This window comes from Pyrgilauda ruficollis, unplaced genomic scaffold (genome assembly GCF_017590135.1).
Source record: "Pyrgilauda ruficollis isolate IOZ18807 unplaced genomic scaffold, ASM1759013v1 scaffold9, whole genome shotgun sequence".
NCBI classification, from domain to species: domain Eukaryota; kingdom Metazoa; phylum Chordata; class Aves; order Passeriformes; family Passeridae; genus Pyrgilauda; species Pyrgilauda ruficollis.
In genome coordinates, this window is record NW_024531043.1 from 4,171,017 (window position 1) to 4,189,084 (window position 18,068).

General features: G+C 56.5%; 1 protein-coding gene across 1 annotated transcript in view; it reads right to left on the reverse strand.

Annotated features, from left to right (window-relative positions):
* Positions 1-15,296: 15,296 nt before the first annotated feature.
* RBM19 (RNA binding motif protein 19) overlaps positions 15,297-18,068 on the reverse strand; it is a 52,093-nt gene continuing 49,321 nt past the window's right edge. The window contains exon 25 of the mRNA XM_041488788.1: positions 15,297-15,681. The gene's annotated coding sequence lies outside the window, so the exon portion shown is untranslated. The remainder of the gene's footprint in view (positions 15,682-18,068) is intronic.

The following is an 18,068-nucleotide window of genomic DNA, read 5'->3' on the forward strand; positions in this document are numbered from 1 at the left end:
CATGGCGTATCAGCTGGGCTATGAATTTTCTCTTCTCACCCGGCATTCATTTCCTTCCCTTCCCTCCTTCCCACGCCTCTAATAGCTGCCGGACCATTATGGATATCTGCGAGGGGTTTTTGGGGAGATGCTGAGCTTAAGATGTAACAATGCCAATTTTTTATTTATCTTTTTCCTCCCCCCTCCCTGGTATTCCTTGGGGTTGATGGGAGAAGCTTTGCTGTGGTGAAGAGGAGGAGAATGCTGAGCTGAGGGTGCTGCCTCCTAAATGAGGGTCCAGGTTTTGCCACGTGCTGATGACTTTGGAGGAGCCAGCTGTGCTTGGCATCCATGAAAAGCCCAGGAACAGCCTTGGAATGGTGAGCAGTTTCCATCTCCACCCTGCTTTGGACACCAGGATCTCCCTGGGGCCCTTCCCCATCGCCTCTCCAGGGGGAAGCATGGCCGTGAAGAGCAAGATGGATCCATCCCTCTGGCCATCCTCCACCCTGCTCCTGCTCCCTCGGCAGCCAAGAGGGACAACTCAGCCATTTTCTAGGGAAAACAGTGGTGAAATCAAGGTGGAAGGAGGAGAGGCAAGCCCAGCATCCCTGCAGGTCCTGCACTCCCCTGCCTCCCTCAGCGAGCTGAGCCTGAATCACATCCCAAAGAGCAGCTGGAGAAAACTCAGAGGAAGAAAAAAAAAAAAAAAAAAAAAAGAGGCAGGAGTAGCTCTGTCTCTTTAAAAATAAATAAATAGATAAAGACTAAAAAAATGCAATAAGTATATGCAAATGTGTTGAGCCGAACATCGCTGTCTGTGAAACAGATGAGGGAGAAAGTGCTTGAAGCTAGAGAGGAATGAGGCAGCCAGCGCTGACCTCGGGGTTAATAATTTTTACTTCTCCATCTCATTCCGTCCATAAAAAAAAATACGAGGGGGGAAGGAGGGAGGGAGGGAGGGAGGAGGCGGCGCGGGAGGGAGGGAAGGGCTGGGAGCCGGATGCTGAGCGGAGCCAGCGGCGCCCGGAGCTCGTCCCGCCCCGTGGGAGCCGCGGGGCTGCGGGAGAGGGGCTGGGGCTGAGCCCGGCCCTGTCTGCAGCTCCCCACGAGGCGCAGAAACATCGGAGACGCAGGATCCAGCTCTTTCCGGGTGAAGACGGTAACTGGGAATGAAACAGCGCCGTAAATACCCCAAATATTGTGACTTTCCAAAGCCCCGTGCCTCGCGTGGGCAGCTCTGTGAGGATGCTGGCAGGGTGATGATGGAGGGGAAAAGCTGCTGCTTCACCCAGCTCCCTGAATCTCTGTCTGCCTCCCTGCCTGCGTCTCTGTCTGCTTTTCCTCAGATCCTTGATGGAAAACCCATCCAAAGCCAAAATTCCAGCAGCAGCAGCAGCATCCTGCATCCCACAGCCCTGCTGGACCCCCCCACGCTGCACCAAGAGGTGCCTTCGAATTGGGCACACCAAAGAGGATAAAACTTCAATGTATTTATGTGTGTAAATATTTCTCATCCCCTCTGGTATTCCACCAGGCGCTTTGGCTGTTCTCTAAATGAAGCCCTGAGTTTTTCAGGGGTGCCTGGGAAGATGCAGCCCTAGCCCAGTGCTGGTGTGCTGTTCCCATTTTGCTGACCTGCAGATGACTCCCAGTATTAACCAGATCAACATTTCTGCTTCCTTTCCAACCCAGGCTGGGTTTTTAGCTACAAAAATCCTGAAATCCCTCCCTGGGTGAGGGAGTTTCTCAGGTGTGCCCAATGATTCCCACATCACCAGGTGTCTGGAAGCACCCACTCATTTTTCCTGCTTTTCCCCTGTTATGTATGACCCTATCCCTCAAACACTGAATTAAAGGAAGAGCTGTATCATACCCCAAATAACCCCAAACCAACCCCTGCTGCTGGGGTAGGGCTGGGGGACCCATCACTGGGGCAATCCTGCTGTCCTGCACCCACAGCCCTTCCAACACAGGGCAGTTCCTGTGGGAAAGCTGAACCCCACAGGGCTGAGGGGTGCCCAGGGTCTCACTGGCTTTTGGGGGTCCCCCCAAAGCCCAGCCATTCCCCTCTGCAGTGCTCTCCACACCCTGTGTTCCCATTATTCCTCCTGGGAGGACAGAACAGGATCAAAGGGATCTCCATGTGACCAGGGCAGCCATCACTCTCCTCCATCCCTGCTGGAGCTGCTGCTCCCTGGGGAGGATTGCAGGGAAGAACCTCAGCTCTGCCCAGCCCTGGGCGAGCCCAGGAGCTGCCCTTTCCCACGGGAGGGTCTCAGTGGAAGATGAAGCTGGGCTGGAGCCTTGGCAGGGCAGCTGCAGTTTGGCTGTGCCCAGCCCTGCAGCTCCTCCCCGCGCTGGCACCCCGGAGCTCCTCTCCTGCCTGCTGAGGGCACTGCCCTCTCTGCGGCCTGGAGCCTGTGCAAGCCTGCCTGCAACCCTGCATCCCTGCCAGGATCCCTGCCTGCATCCCTGTATCCTTGCCTGCAACCCTGCATCCCTGCCTGCATCTCTCCCTGCACCCATTCCTTCTGGCATCCCTTCCTGCATCCCTGTATCCATGCATCCCTGCATCCCTGCCTGCATCCCTGCATCCCTGCATTCCTGCCTGCATCCCTGCCTGCATCCCTGCATCCCTCCCTGCATCCCTGCCTGCCTCTGCCCCCACATCTCTCCCAAGCCATCCTGAGCATCCCCTCCCCCGGCACGCTTCTCCCCCACCCTTTTGCAGCCTCCCGAGGCTCCCGCTGAGCCAGCCCTGCACCCGCAGCGCCCGGCCCGGCCCCGGCCCGTCCCGCTCCGCCGAGCCCGTGACCCCGTGCCGTCACCGCGGTGTCGCTGCCGAGGCCACGCCGGGGAAGCGCCTCCTCCCCCCCACGCTCGGGCGCTAAATGGAAGCGGCAGATCGATCCCGAGTGTGCCAAACTGACACGGAGCCTCATTAGGGGTTAGTTTTCATCCTCCTGCTCCCTGGCAGCCTTCACATTATCCCATAAAATTTATTTACTATTTCATGAATACATAAGCAGCAGGCAAACGCCGGCTTTTTATATATTTACACTGTATATATTTCACGGGAGAGTTATGTGTGTCTCTGAGGCAGAGTGGAGGGAGCGAGAGGGGAGCAGGAGCAGAAGGAGAAAGCAGCTGTGAGGGAAGAAGCAGGAAAGCAGAGCCGTGGGGGAGGATGGGGATGGAGCACGCCCAGCCAGGGCGGGAGAGGCGGCCCGAGGCACGAAGAGCCCCGAGCAGCCCCAGCTCCAGCCCAGCCTGCAGCTGGGAGCGCCAGGGCTGGGCGTGGGTGAGGGCTGGGGGTGGGCGAGGAATGGGGATGGGTGAGGAATGGGGATGGATGAGGAGCTGAGGTGCAGGGTCTGGGCTGGGGGATGGATGAGGGCTGGGGATGGATGAGGGCTGGGGGTGGATGAGGAGCTGGGGTGCAGGGTCTGGGCTGGGGGCACACAGGGACTGTGAGCTCAGGTTGTGAGGAGCCCCCCTGGCACCATCCAGATCCCCCAATCCCACGATCCTAGCAGCAGAGTGGGATTTTCCCTGTCCCTGCTGTGCAGCACCACCCCACACAATTCCCAAGCCAGCCCAAGGGTACAGTGAGGGGCTCCTGCCAGCCTGGGATCCCTGGAGAGCCAGCAGCTGCCACCTTGGGAATGATCCCCAAGCCCTGGCACCTCGAGCTGGGCCAGGGAGCCCTGACTGGAGGGGCTGGGTCTCCTCCAGCAGCTCCCACCTCTCCCAAACACTCTACACTCAGGAATAATTTAATTCTGAGTGTGTTAAAGTCCTGTAGCTGGGGAGTCACTCATGGTTTGTCTGGGGACAGTGGGGAGAAGGAAGGGACAGTAGAAGGGGGGCTTCATTCACAACAGGGCCTGGCAATGTTATTTGTTTCCTTCAAGCCCAGCAGAGATGTTTCTATTAACCACAGAAATTACAAGAGGATTGTTTGCAGTCTTGTTTGTTTTTCCCTCATTCAGCCTGGCTTGAGGAGGAAGATCCCTCACCCTCCCCACGAGGTTTGGGATGTTGCAGCTGCTGGTTGTGAGAAAGAGTTCAGAGAGGGGAAACCAGCATTTTTGGGGGTCTGAAGCTGGTCTGAACTTCTGAGCAATAAACTTGGAGGCTGAGCTGCATGAATCACTAAGGCAGCTGGAATATGTGGATATGGATTTATATAATGGTGCAGGGAAAGCTCAGGGTCACAGCAGCCTGTGCCAGCACCCATCACACCCCAGGGGTGGTTCCAGCCTGAACACCCCATGTTTTGGGAACCTTTGCCCCTGAAACACCCCACAGCCCAGCCAGGAGCTGTTTCTATGGCCACTCCGTGCTCCCAGAACCAGAATCCCACTGGTCCCATGGCTCACAGGAGCACAGCACCTCCACCCCAGCAGGATGGGGGCAGGGGATTTCGAGGAAAGCCAGGAAAACACTGGCAGCACCAAGCAGTAGGTGGGGCCCACACAACCCCTTCCCCTCCCTCAAACCCCCTTTGATCCCCTGTTCTGAAGGAGAGCTCCTCTCTGTAGGAGGGGTGGGCACCCGGCCCCAGCACTGCTCCCCCAGGTCCATTTGGTGAAAACATCGAAGGATCTGCTCCCTCTGGGCACCCCAAAACACAGGAGCACCACGGCTTAAGGCACCTGCACTTCCAGAGCTCTCTGCATTCCTGGAGTTTGGCTGACATCCTCTCAGAAGGGGACAGAGGGACAGGCCCAATCCCTCGGGAATGCAGCTGGAGGAGAGCAAACATCCCCATGGCCAGAGTGGATGCAAGGGGAAAGGAAAAGAAGAGAAACCCATAGTGATGGTGCTCATTTTCATTGTTCAGCCACTTGTAGCCTGATGCCATTAGAGGGAACAAACAGGTGAGAGGCACTCAAACAGGAGATGGGAACAGAGACAAAACAAGGGCTGGGAGACAGAAGGAAGCACCGTGGCTTCCAACAACCAGTCAGGATTAAACAGTACCCTTTAAGAAAAGAGGGCAGGGAAGGAATCAGGCCAGTGATTGAAAACTTTTTACAACAAGGATTACTAAAAGAATGTCAATCTGACTTTAATACTCCTATTTTACCTATTTGGAAACCTGATGGATCATATCAGGTGGTGCAGGACCTACAAGCTGTTAACAAAATGACTGAGGATCTTTACCCAGTGGTAGCAAACCCATATACCCTATTGACATGTTTAATGCCAGAACTAACCTGGTTCACTGTTCTAGACTTGAAAGACGCCTTATTTTGCCTTCCTCTCCATGAAGCCTGTCAGAAATTTTTTTCATTTGAATGGGAGAACCCTAGAAGTGGACATAAACCCAGCTCACATGGAAAGTGCTTCCCCAGGGCTTCAAAAACGGCGTGAGCAGCAGGAGATGGGAACAGAGACTAAACAAGGGAGACAGAAGGAAGCACCGTGGCTTCCAGGAGAATCCAGGAGCTGCAGCAACGCTGCCTTCCCGGGCTCCACAAAGTTGGCAGCAATGCCTGTAGAAGTCCCTTTAAAGGCTGCGAGGGCACAGCCCTGCCCCAGTCAATGGCACTGTCACACCCTGGTCCCCGGGGGGCTGCTGGCGCCGGGAGGGATTGCTGCGGGATGGATCCTGCCGCTTCTCCCCGCTCCCAAAGCATCGCTGAGCTGCCGGTGTGGCTGGCAGTGCTGTCCCCGGGCGGTGATGGACGAGGGGAGCTGGCACCGTCCCCGCTCGATACCTCCTGGAGCGCGGCCATTTGTACCCCGTGATGGATGCGCCCATCAAGGGCAGCGGCCGCGGCTCCTGCCACCCCCTCCGTGCGCCGGCAAAGGGTGTAAATTTGGCAGAACAGCTTCACTAAGCTCTGGTTGTTTATTTTCTGCATCCCCAGCTCGGCCCCGTGCACCGGGAAAAGCGGGTGGGGGATGCTAAGGGACATTCCTCACCTGGAGGAGGGCTGGGAAGCACGGCCCGGCAGCAAAGCCTGGCTATCCAAGCACTGCCTGCCTCCAGCGGGGATTTTTGGATGTCTCCTGTCACCCCGAGCAGGCAGAACCCCCATCCCGTGTCACCCCTCCAGGTCCCCATCCCCAGCAGGAGCAGGGATTCGGCCCTTGGTGACCCCTCCTCATGGCACTGCCCGGTGTGGGACCCCCGAACCACCCCAAATCCCCCTCCTCTCACACACAGCGGCCTCAGCCGAGCCCGACATGTCGATCCATCCCCCGATTTCCCTCGGAGAAATGAAGGGATTTCTGCTCTCGAGCTGCGAGACGATTGCAGAAATGGGTTTGCTTTGCCCACTTTCTTCTCCCTTCCCACCGTGCATCACCTTCCCCCCCCAGCCCGCCGCATCCCCACGCCAACCACCGGGACACCGGGATGGCCTCTGAGCTCCTCCAGCTCCAACCAGCCCGAACTGGGCTCATGAATATTCATCAGCCAAAGGGCTGGAGCAAAAGGTGCGCACAGCTGGGCAGCAAACAAGGCTGGGACGCGGAGATATCCCAAGGAAAAAGGGGAAAAGAGGAGGAATTGCAGCACCGAGGGGGTCAGGGGTGGGTGAATAGAGAGCACCAAGCGGCTGGAGCTGCCGCTGGCGGGGCGGCGGAGGAGGAGCGGCCCCATCTGTCCCCGCTGTCCCTCCTCCCGGCGCTCCTGGCAGGCTGCAGAGCCATCGATGCCATTTGCCTCTGCCCCGGCGGCGTTTTGGTGATGGAAGATGCCTGCATTAGCACGAGGGGAAGCAGCAAATGTCTAGAGATAAAGAAAAAATATATCTATTAAAAAAAAAGATAAAAAAGATAAAAACCAGGCGAGTTCCGGAGGTGCATGCTACAGGGGTTGGGGTGCGGCAAGGGTTAAGCACAGGTTTGTTTCGGGAAATGGACACCTGGAGGGGAGACATGGGGAGCAGGAGAGTTCAGTCAGTGAGAGGAGCTGCTCCCCGGAGTGTCCCGGCCGTGCTGGGGTCTGTCACCCCCTCCCTCCCTCCCTCCTGCAGCAGCAGAGCCGGCTGTGAGGAGCCACACAAAGGGGGAGATGGCTGGGCCTCCTCTGCAGATGTCACAGGTCACAGGGAGGCCACCGGCTCCAGTGCTCCGAGGTGCTCCAGGCACACAGAGGTGCTGCCAGTCACCGGCCCAGCAGCAGCTCCTGGCTCTGTGCTTTGATCAAAGCCTGCCCAGGAGTGGAGCTGGGACCTTTCACCTCTGCCAGGGAGGTTTCAGATTTGGGGCTCAAATAATGGAATGGTTTGGGTTGGAAGGGACTTTCCAGCTCATCCCATCCCACTCCTGCCATGGCAGGGACACCTTCCAGTGTCCCAGGGTGCTCCAAGCCCCATCCAGCCTGGCCTTGGGCACTGCCAGGGATCCAGGGGCAGCCACAGCTGCTCTGGGCACCCTGTGCCAGGGTCTGTCACCCTCACAGGGAACAATTCCTTCCCAACATCCAACCTAACCCTGTCCTCTGTCAATTTAAGGCCATTCCCCATCACCCCAGGCTTTATTGCCAGTTCCTCTCCAGGTTTCTCCAGGGCAAACCAGTGTAAGAGCCCCAGCCCTCAACCAACCCTGACCCTTCCCAAGGATCAGCTTTTCCCGGGCCACCACACCCAGAAGCTTCCCTCTCCATGGCCAGGAGGTTTGCGATAAAAACAAGGCACTGACCTTCCCAGCTCCCTGCACAGGCACTTTCCCAGTGGGAAAACTCTCTCCACACCCAGGCAGGTGCTGCAGACCTCAGCTGAGGAGCAAACACAGCTTTTCCCCACACTTCCAGGCAGGGAAAAGGGAGCAGCCAGTACCAGGGAGATGACAAGGGTCACCTCTCCCTGTCCTTGTCCCCAGCCCCAGGTGCCTTTCCCACAGAAGGATGCACCAGTCCTGGGTGGGTGTTTCAAACATCACTGAAACACTGAAGGGAAATAAAGAGATGTTCCCAGGATTGCTGAAGTGGCTGCTGTGCCAGTCCTGCTGGAACATTAATATTTGCCAAAGATAATTTGTCTTTAATCAGACACGGCCATATATATTCAGTTTTATGTCCATTCTGGATCAGACTTTATTACCTGGGGCCACTTCAGCTCCTTCATGGCCAGCCAGGGATCAGCACCCAGGAGGGCAGGAGCTGGTGGCACCCAGGGGAATGTCCCCAGGGCTGTGTGTGCAGGGTGAGCCCCAAAAGCAAAGTGCAGCTGGAGAACAACCCCAAGCAGAAGAAGTTTTGTGTTTTTGTGGGTGGAACACAGCTTGGAGGAGGATCAGGGGGTGTTTCATTCACTTCTGCTCTGGAACAAGCCCCGTTATTTTTCCTCCTGGCCCCACCCAGCAGTAACAGGTTCTGTGCATGCCCAGGACAGCTTCCCAGGGATGACAAGCCCGTTCCTGCCTGGGTTTGCACCTCCAGCTTGTGCCAATTATCGACGTGTCACCCCTGAGTGTCACCCTGAGCCCGCCCTGCACAGCCCCCTGCCCACCCTCACCCTCCTGCAAAGCTCTCTCAGCCCCTCTCCCCAAACAGGGGGTGCCCAAATCCCAGAGGATGGGCTGGAGGAGGGAAATCAGCCCCCAAAGCCCAGTGCCACCCCTCTGGCTCCAGGCTTCCTCCCAGAAGGGAGGCTCCAGAGCTGGGCAGAGCACCCTTAATTCAAAAGCTGCTCCAGAGCAGCCCTGCTGTGGCCCTGGCAGCAGGCAGGGACCTGCCCAGGGACTCTCCTGCTCCAAACCCCATTTCCAGAGGCAGAGCTCTGAAAGGAGGGCTCCAGCTGAGCAGGTTCCTGTGGTCCTGAGCTGGGCTGGCTCTGCAGCCCCACACGACACCAGGAGCAGTGACTTTGGGCTGGCAGAGCTCGCTGGGGTGGTTTGGGGAGCAGCCCCAGCCCTGCCCTGCCCAGGTGGGAGCTGAGCTGCTCCCTGAAGGAAGAGCTCACCATTCTCCAAATACAACATCTGTCAATAAATCCCAGTGCAACACCCCAGACCTGCCTGGAGGTACCACAGATGTTCATCAGTGATTTTGCAGTCGTGGGGATCCCACCAAAACCACCCAGAGGTGCCCAGGAGCCTCTTCCAGCCCCCAAGGCCAGCCCTGTGCATCCCTCACCCCAAACCACATCCAGAACCTGCATCACTCAAGGCTTCTCCTCCCACCCAGTTCATCCCACAGACACTCAGAGAGTCCATGTGGATTAAAGACCATCAGAAGTGGAGAATTCTACAGCAAAGCTCAGAGCTTGCAAGACAAGGCCAGGTTGGAGGGGCTGGGAACAACCTGCTCTGGTGGAAGGTGTCCTTCCACCACAGGGGTTGGGATGGCATGAGCTTCAAGGACCCTCCCAACACAAACCATTTAATGATTTTAAGATCCAGGCTCCCTTTGGTTGAACTCTGCCCCCAACCCACAGTTGAATGTAGGGGGTGGGCACAACCACGAAACAAAACTCAGAATATTCACAACCAAGGCAGTCAGGAAAGGTTTGTTGAATACATTCACATAATTAATACATATGAGAACATTGCAATTCCCCTCTTTGCTGGTCCACAAACAGAAAGAAGCTAAATTCATTAGATTAATATTTGTTGAGACTTATTAGTTTAGCTCTAATTTCATGATCAGATGGCATTTTTGGGGAGTTGAAAAGCAAGCCCTAAAGATTCATTGGATCTAAATCATGGCACTAAAAAGCAAGGAATTTTAAAAATTTCTAGGAAAAGAAATTTCCTGTTGCTGGTTTTCTTCTAACGCTGTTCTCCCACCAGCTGGGGAATCAGGCACTTCTGTTCCTCACTCAGTCCCAGCCCAGGGTCCAGGCTGGTTGATATTAAAGCAAATAAACAGCTTCTCAAAGCTTCCCAAAACAGGATGGCCTCCTGGCTCTGATGGTGCCACCACCCATGAGAGCTCAGAAGAAGGTCCAGATGCCTTTAAGTCATTCTCACTGAACTGGGTGGTGACACCTGAGCAGACTCGGGTGGTGTCCTCATCACCAGGGTGACCCCAGCCCAGCAGAGCCCTTGTCCCGAGGTGGGGCTGCCCTGCAGCTGTTCCTGGAGCCCCCACCCCATAAAACCACGGCAGGAACACAAACCACGGCTGCCGATCCCGCTCCGCCCCTGCCGCTCCAGGCGTGAGCTCCTGCAAGCCCCCGGAGCCAGGGGAATAAATTTCATCCCAAGGAAGGCTTTGTGCAGCAAAAAAGGCTTCACTGTGTGCACCAAGGGCAAGGAATGCTCAGGGGATGGCTGTCCAGCAAAATTCCTGCCCCCAAGCAGCTCTGGATGCTGGAGGATTTCCCAGGCTGGGGAAACCTGGCCACATCCCCGAGGCAGCCTGGGGAAGGGTACTGCCCTTGGAGTGACACCATGCTGCATTCCTGCACCTGAAGGAAACTTTCAGGGAGGCAGAATTAATTCTGAAGTGTCATTATCTCAATTAGAGCACGGCAGCAGCCAAGGCTCTCAGCTGGCAGAAGCCACGGCAGAGTTTTGGTGGCTTTGCCGCGGCTGGGGAGAAACCAAAGCTCAGGTGACCCTGCCAGGTGCAGATTCCAGGTCCATTCCCAGGCTCGGAGGCACTCAGGGCTCAGTCCTCCTCCCGTGCCGTGTTTGCCGTGGCCAGGAGCTCCCTGGCGGGGCCAGCAGCCCGGCAGGGCAGGGTCCATCCCGGCGGGACCCCTGGGCCGGTCCCGCGCTGGCAGCTGCCGGGTGGGTGACCCCCGCGGGTCCCCGCGCTGACAAAAGGCCTATCTTCTCTCCGCCTAAATGATTTAAATTCTAATCAAACATCATTTATAGCACATCTCGGAGCCGTCTCCCGGGAGCTGGTCCCACGTGAGCCGTTGCCAGGGCAACCGGGGGGTCTCATTTCAGAAATGTCAGATTGCATTATTGTCTTCACACTTCTCTGATAACCCGGTGTCTCTCCCTCTCCTGCCAGCACCCCCCTCCCCGGCAGCCAACCCCCACTCTCGTCCCTGCCCCGCTCCCCGGAGGAAATCACCGGCTCCGTTTCACTCCCTGCCCTGCCAGCACCACCCTCCCACGGCAGGGTCCCCCCAAGGTGGGCTCAGCTGCCGGTTCGGGGTCCCGTTATTTAGGATGGGAGGGAAAAGGAGGGCTGGCTTTGTGCTGGGATGGAGGTGATGCTCCCGTCACCCCCCTTGCATTCCCTGCCTCGCAGGGAGAGGAGCTGCACGGGGCTACTCGCTGGGCACCCAAAAAATTAAGGGGAGAGGGGTGGACAGAGCTCAGAGGGAGGTTTTGGTCTGCCTGGATGAGCTCCTGCAGCTTCCACAGGGCATGTCCCAGCACATCCAGAGCAGGGTGTCCTGCAGGATGCAGCCCTGAGGGGACACTGCCCCACGGCAGGGTGAGCTCCGGGGCCAGGCCAGTGAGGGACAGACCCCAGGGACACCTTCTGGAGCACAGCTGCTCCTCTGCTCCGTGGTTTTCCCTTCCTCCCTTCTAGGAGGGGTGTCCCTGCCCGTGGGGAGGGGTGGAACCACTTGAGAGGATCTTGAGGGTCCCTTCCAACCCAAATATAAACTCCAGCTTCTCGTCATTCCCACATCTTCTGGAGCCACCACCAGCTCCCTGCAGCCAGCTGAGCTGCTCTGGCCCCCTCCATGACTCCAAGGAACCCCCCAGAGGTCCTTGTTCTCGGGTCCCAAAGGCCAGCCTGGAGCAGTGACACCACAGATGAACCTTCAGTGAGGTCTTGCCCAGCCCTGAGATGTCCAAACCCAGCAGAGCTAGGTCTGGCACAGCCATGGTTCTCACACACTGCTGGGAATAAATCCTGGGGAAAACAGTCCTGGCAAGGGTTTGGCCAGGAGCCAGTGACCCAGGGAAAAACTGAGGTGTTTTTATGATTGTTCTGCTGCAGCTTAGGGGAGCTGGGTGCACAAACTGTGCCTGGTGTTGTGGTTCAGGTGGTTTCCTGCAGGAGCTGTCCTTGCTCATCTCCCACACCATCCCAACAGCCCAAATTCCTCTGTTTTTAACCCTGTGTCCTGCTGGAAGGTGACAGGGAAGTGGTGGTGTCATCCCCACAGTCCCCAGGCACTGTCAGGAGCCCACATGTGCTGTCCCACGTCCGTCCATCCCTCCATCCATCCATCTGCCTGATAAACCCCTAATGAACCTCCCAACTCTGCCTCTTCCCAAAGAATAAACCAGCCCTGGCCCAGGCGGTTAATATTTAACTGAATAAGGGCCATAAATATGGAAAATGGGACTTTTAATTAAATAAGCAGCTTTTAAAAGGGCCCTTGGGCCGAAGAGGCTTTTGTTTAAATATGATTGATTTGACACGTCCTTTCCCTCCCGCTTTCTCCCGCTCTCTCCCTCTCCTGCTTGGTGCAGGGATGGGAAGCAGGCTGCAGCACGGGCCTGCTGCAGGACCCTGTGCCTGCCTGTGCCCCAAAACCTGCCCACAGCCTCGGGCACCCAGCTCTGGGAGCGTGGGAGCGCCTGGATGGGCACCCAGGCAGGACAGCTCCTCTGCAGCTGCTCTGGTTTTAATGGGAGCAGGTTTTCCCTGGCTGCTGAGCCCCCCCAGCCCACCCCAGCTGCTGAAACCAGGGATACTGGGGTGCCCCTTGCACCCCCGGGGCAGCACTGACCCCTCATCACACGACCCTGCGACTGTCCCCACGGAGGATGTGGTGGGTCCCTTACAGAGGTGAGGGAAGGGAAACTGAGGCAGGCAGCAGCTGGGCAGTACAGCCAGGGGAAGGGACTCTCCTGGTGCTTTGAGGCTGGATTCACCCCGCAGAATTTCCTCACACACACACACAGACTCTGGGAGCAAAGACGGAGTGAAACCAGGTCCTAATGACTTTGCTGTCCCTGACATTTGGGCACTGCCTGCTGGAGCAAGCGGCACTAATTACTTCCTCCTCAGCCAGGCACGACAGGAGCAGGGGGTTCAGGGAGTGCCAGGATCTTTCCAGCCTTGGGGACACCCTGGGGGGGTGCTGGGGTGCGGGGGGCCCTGTCCAGGCCAGCAGTGTCACCCCCTGAGCAGCAGTGCCCTGGGCTGAGGGACCCTCCGTGCTCCCAGGAGCAGCTCCAGGCCTGGCTCTGCAAGGAACAGGACGGGGGTGAAGTTACAGGGGCCTGAGGGGCAGGAATCCTTGGGAAAAGATGGGAAAAGAACCAGGGCCTGAGGGGCAGGAATCCTTGGGAAAAGATGGGAAAAGGACCAGGGCCTGAGGGGCAGGAATCCTTGGGAAAAGATGGGAAAAGAACCATGGCCTGAGGGGCAGGAATCCTTGGGAAAAGATGGGAAAAGAACCAGGGCCTGAGGGGCAGGAATCCTTGGGAAAAGATGGGAAAAGGACCAGAGCTGCACCCACATGGGCAGGGAAGGATTCAGTGCCCATCCCTGGATGCCGTGGGGCACAGAAAAGGATGTGTCACCTGCGTGGGGCACCTGTGAAAGGATGTCCCCAGATCTGAATGGCCCAGACTGAGGGACAGGGACAGACCAAGGGAAGAAGCAGCCCAGGGCAGGTTGCTCTCAGCTGGTTCCTCCCGTGTTTTCCAGCTGTGGTTGTCCCAGTCCATCCCCCATGGATGGCACAGGCCCCAGGCTGCCATGGCAGGTTTCAGCTGAGAACACACAGTTAATTATCTCCACAAACAAGCAAAGTGCTCCCTGGGCCCAGACCTGTTGCTTCCATGGGATTTCATGAGTGAAGATGTGAAAATGGGGGGGAAAAAAATGGGAAAATTTGGGAAAGAGCAGGTAAGGATTCCCATCACTTCTGGGTATCCTTGGGTGTGGAAATGCCCAGCACATGGTGCCCAGGGCCAGACTGTGCTGCTGAGGGTGCTTGTCCCACAGAAATGCCAGTGGGATCCCCTCAGGTGGGTGGATCCAGGGCTGGAGGCACTCCCTGGGGAATGTGTCCAAACTCTGCCCAGCGCTGGGTCCCCAGAGGTCTCTGGGAGCAGGCAGGTGTCCCTCAGTGGTGGCACAGGGACAGCTGCTGGCACTGCTGGATACCTCCAGCTCCTAATCCTTCAAACCCATCACTAAAGTTTTTGTGTTTCCCCTTTAAAGCAGCCGAGGCACTGCCTGGATGAGTTGGTGATGAGCTGCTCCCTGCCAGGGCTCCTCTCCCCCAAATCCCCCGGTGGCACCCCCAGGTTTGGGTGCCCATTCCAAGGCACTGCAGTGTCCTCATTTTTCTCCCTCTGAAATCTGGGCATGTCTCAGCCCTGGTGTGCAGCTTCTGAGCAGCAAAACATCCCTGAATCCTGGTGTTCCCTTCATCCCACCTTCTCCCAGCCCTTCCCTCTGGGTGCCAGTGCTGCTGGGAGGACACGGGATGGTTTTTGGACGGGGCAGCTCAGGAGGTAGAGCCAGGGGACAAATCTGGGCAGGGGTTTCTCAGCTCTGCTCATCTCCTGCTGGTACCATCTGAGGGTTTTAAGGTTTTCAAAGCCTGAACAGATTTGAAAAGCAAATTGTGAACCTGTCCCAGCTGGAGATGGGAGAAACCCTTGGCTCATGAGTTGGGAAGGGGTGTCCTGATGTCCCTGAGGTGCCGAGAGGATCAAATGTGGTCCCCAGTGTGACACTGGGAGCCTGGCCCTCAGCACCACTGAGTCCCCCTGACCTCCAGGGATGCTGTGGCTGCAGCATTTTTGGATGCTGAGGGCTCCTAAAATCTCCACCCCCCAAACCCTGAGCCAGCCCATCTGATGTGCTCAGCCCTGATGGAATCAGTGACATTTTCATGGATTCAGGCTCAAATTAACCTCAGTGAGAAAACCAATCTGGCCAGAGGCAGCACCCAGGAGGTCTGATGCCACCAGCAGATCCCAGCATCAGGCTGCTCCTGGGGGCTGGAGGCAAAAGGCAGAGCTCCTCCTGGCACTGCAGAGATAGAGATTTATTTTTTTTTTTAAGAAAAAAAAAAATAGGGGGGGGGGAGGGGGTAAAAAAAGGCCCCGTGTTTGCAGCCAACACGTGTAATCTGTTGCAGCCCTTGTCAGACAAAACAGTTTTGCCGTAAGACAGCGATTCCCAGAGGGGAAAGGGGCGAAGTGAAAATACTTTATCAGCTGCCTACATATGTAAAGCAGTACCCTGGTTGAAAAGCAAAGCCTCTTTCCCTTTGAAAGCTGGGAAGGGAGAGACGGGAGGCGACTGCGTGGGAGCGGGGACAGAAATGACACAGGCACAAAGCCCAGCACAGCAAAGCCCAGGCCTCCCTCCTGAACTGCTCTTATCTCCCTATCGGCCCCAAAAACTACCTGGCTGTGGAGGAGAAACAAAGCCAAACAAAACTCAGACATGGCTCAGCTTGGGAAATTAAAAATATGGTTTTTAATGTACAGAATGTGGTTTTTAATGTACAGGAATTATTTAATTCAGATATTAAGAGCAGGTTCTGTCAGAGTCCCCAGGTCAGCAGGGAAGTGTCCATTGCTCCAGGTTCCTCTTCCCTCAGGTTGGGCTGAGATGAAGGGAATCATTGCCTGCCTGGATTTAAGAAGTGATGCTCAGGAGCTGCCAGCAGACAAGGGTTTTCCTTCCTCTCTGAATTTCAAGTCTGCTTCAAAGGCTGGGAATCCCAGGACCTGGACACACGGCATAAATCAGCCCTTGGGGTCACAAGATGAGTGGACTCTACTGGCAACAAGTGGGCTGGCTCCTCATGGAGGCTTCTCCTGCTCCATCCATCAGCCAGAGACCTGAGAAGGTGGGAAAAAAAATGAATTCCACATAGCAGCTCCCTCAGGGGACAGGGGGGACACGGAGCTGGGCTGGAGAGCCCAGGAGGGGCTGAGATCCCAGGGCACTTCCACGGATAGGGATGCACAGAGGCAGGAGGGAGATAAGGAATGGGATGGGGGGGAAGGGGAGCAAAGGAAGGAGGGAAGCAGGAGAAGGGCAGCAGGGAAGCAGTGGGAAGGGGGAGAGGGAAGGAGCCCGCGTGCCCATCTGGGCCATGCATCACATTGAAATTGTCCCGCATTAAAAATTCACCAGCCAGTGAATTTTCAAGGGATTTGTAGTAATTAGATGACAAAATGCTGGCAAATCTCAGGCTTGCCAAAGATGTTACTCAGGGGTCAAAGACTCGACACTTTTGGCTGGGTAATTTGTAAGTGTCAATCACACTCAGGCATCAGAGGGAAAGCAGAGCTCCAAGGGCTGAATCCTAACGAAGCCCAAGGCTGCTGCCTGCTGAGGCCCCCTCCTGCTGCCACCCAGGCCTGAGACCCCCAGCTGAAACCACACCGGGCTGATTTGGCTTCTCATTTTTTAAATTAAAAGAAGAAACTTCCCAGGTTTTGCTTTTCAGCAGGGAGAGCTGCTGCTGCTCTGCCTGGGGTGATGTGCCTGTCCTGTTTATCTTGCTGGGGGGCAGAACGGGCTGTGACCCCCCCAAGGCTGATCCTCTGCAGCCCTGCACCAGTTCTTATGCCACCTGGTTGGAACTGCTCCTGGGACAGTCCACCCTGCTGCTTCCTGGGGCTGACACACTGGGCTGAGTTGGGCTGAAAATGGAATTAAAGCATCTCCTGCCTTGTTCCTGCCTCCCCATTGGGTGTCACGGAGACTTTGGGGCCACCAAAGCAACCCCATGGGCTGTGCCTGCCTGTGCTGGCTCTGTGGAAAACCCAGGTTCACTCAGAGCCACAGGACACTCCTAGCCCTGGGCTGGAGGGGGGCTCACCTCAGGCTGAGCCCATGGCAGAAGCTCATCCCACACACCCACCAGAGCCTGGGGGAGAAATGTAAAAGTTTTCTACATCACCAGCTTAAAACCAAACCATAACATGCAAAAATTAATACTTTGCCCAAAACACCAGGGGAGATCCCTGTCCCAGCCAGGTGTGAAGCTCCAGTGTGAGCTCAGCCTTGCTGAGGCTGAGGTTAAGCCTGGGCTTTGCTGCTGGGTTTTGGGGCAGAGGATGGATCAGAGGGGTGGCTGCCTAGCCTCAGATCTCTCCTGGAGAGATTTTTGCCTTTTGTGGTCTGGTTTCTAAGCTGATGAAGTAGAAAAGTCCTGGATTTCTCAGCCCCACCAGCACCAGGGGCTACTCTTACCTCCAAAAAGATTTGGGGTCACCACATGTGGGAGAGGCAGGAGCCTGCTTTTCTCTCCATCTCTCGTGACTTACAAAGCTGTCCTTGTTACCCCTGCTAAACCCCACCTCCAGTTTTGGGTGTGAGGGATGACTGAAGCTGTAAGGGAGGGATGGGGAGATCCTGGCCATCAGCTGTGAGGTGCTGAGGCATCAAACAGCACCCAGCACACCCCAAAGAGAAGCACTGCACACCCCAAACCCCTTCCACTGGAAGGAGCCAAGTCCCAGAGCAAAGGAAGCTACAGGAGCATTGTTGGCTCCATCCCTCCCCGTGTGCTGGATCTGGGGAGTGCTCTTAATCCAGTGGTGTGGGGAGGGGAGAGATGGGAAAGGGAGGGAAAGGGCAGCAGGGAAATCACCTCTGGTCAGAGCTGCTGTGGTTTAGGTGAATGCAGGGCCATTCTTGCTGCAGGCCAGCAGCACTGGGAGAGCTGGAAAAGGAGGCAGGCAGCAGTGTGATGCTCTCCAGCCACTGTGCTGCCCCAGACAGGGGAGCAGAGGGGACTGGGAACGTGGCTGGAGGTTCCTCCTCAATTTCCAAAGTCATTCAGCAGCTGCAAAACACCTTGCAGGGGCAGCCTTCCTCCAGCTCCTCATCAGCTGCACTTCCAGCTCCTATTCCATGTATTTAAATAGCCCAAATCATAGGCTGAGGTCTGCAGGGGGGCCGGGCTGAGGGGTTTTTCCCTGGTTTTATCTTCACTTGATCTAACAGTGCCTTCAGATGGTGCTGCAAGGATATTTGTTGGGAAGGACCCTGCCTGTCACTGCTCTGTCCAGTGTTGGGCACTTTGAGCCATTCCCTGCTCACAGGAGGTGTCCTTGGGATGTTTCCTGCCTGTCAGAGCCTGCTGCTGGCAAATAGAGACCCCCAGCCCCACCCCACTGCACCTGAACACAGCTCCCACCACCACCCCACTCACTCTTTCAGGAGAAAATGAACCAGAAAACGCCAAATTTTACTTGAGGGAACACAAAGAAAA